The 1,067-nt window shown below is 30.2% G+C and overlaps 1 protein-coding gene across 2 annotated transcripts in view; it reads right to left on the minus strand.

Moving 5' to 3' along the window:
• LOC111033225 overlaps positions 1-775 on the minus strand; it is a 10,803-nt gene extending 10,028 nt beyond the window's left edge. For both annotated transcript variants that reach the window (XR_002604385.1, XM_022313869.1), the window contains exon 1: positions 645-775. The gene's annotated coding sequence lies outside the window, so the exon portion shown is untranslated. The remainder of the gene's footprint in view (positions 1-644) is intronic.
• Positions 776-1,067: the final 292 nt, after the last annotated feature.

Below are 1,067 nucleotides of genomic sequence, written 5' to 3' on the forward strand. Positions count from 1 at the left end.
GGGCTTGACAGAAATTTGGGGGGACTAAGTAACCCTTCCTCCCTATTTGCGCCAATGTCTATATACTACTATATAAAATGAAGTCGCTTTCTTTTGTTCGGGATAAACTTCCAAACTACTTATTTTCAATCGTCGTGCAGTTTTTTTAAAATTAAAGAAGACATCTACATTTAGTCCGATAAAGTCGATAAATAATTACATAGTTATTATGAATTGAAATAAAAGTGTAAATTGTATACCTATACCTTATTTTTAGTAAGAAATAGTGGCCGGCTGAAAATAAATAACAATCAAACTCGACAACCACAGATGCTTCTAGGCCGGTCGGTATCGATGTGGAGTAATAAACAATTATTATAATTATTAAGTTTAGCAAACAAAAAAAACAATTAATTCTATCTGGATACCTATTATTAGTGTTTATAATCAATGGTGTTACATTAGTTATTGGTAAAAAATAACTAATTACCGATCGAATTTTCACAAAAATGATTGCTAAGATGGTTGAATTGCACTTACAGCCGCTCATCGGCGTATTCACGGTCAAAATAAAAATAAAAAATATTATTCATATAGAGTATTTACCTTGCGTGGGGGCAAGATGTAATAATAGTATAACGTCATAATATAATATAATATCCTACCTGATAATATTATATTGCTCGCATTATAACAAGCGAGTGTCTCGTGTGTAGATTTGGCATTTTCAACGGGCAACGAGGTGCACGGGATCAACCTGTATACTATATATCAGGGGTGGCCAACTTTGATAGACCTGCGATCGACCAAAAAAAAAAAAAAGGTTGTCAATAAACAAAAAATATATTATATGTACAGGCGTGTTACACTTATTTTATTACTTTTTATTTACAATATAAATTCACAGTTTAACACTATGGCACTTCACGTATTTTAATATATTTGATTACAAATTATTATAATATATATCAGTGTATAATCTTGTTTTTCATAGTTATTTATTGTCTTTTTCTAAATCTAATTTTTATATTCGTGGGATATACAAAGATACACAAATCGTTCAAAAATTTAAGAAAATGCGAAAGGGT

The sequence above is a fragment of the Myzus persicae genome, unplaced genomic scaffold (genome assembly GCF_001856785.1).
Source record: "Myzus persicae strain clone G006 unplaced genomic scaffold, MPER_G0061.0, whole genome shotgun sequence".
Lineage (NCBI taxonomy): Eukaryota > Metazoa > Arthropoda > Insecta > Hemiptera > Aphididae > Myzus > Myzus persicae.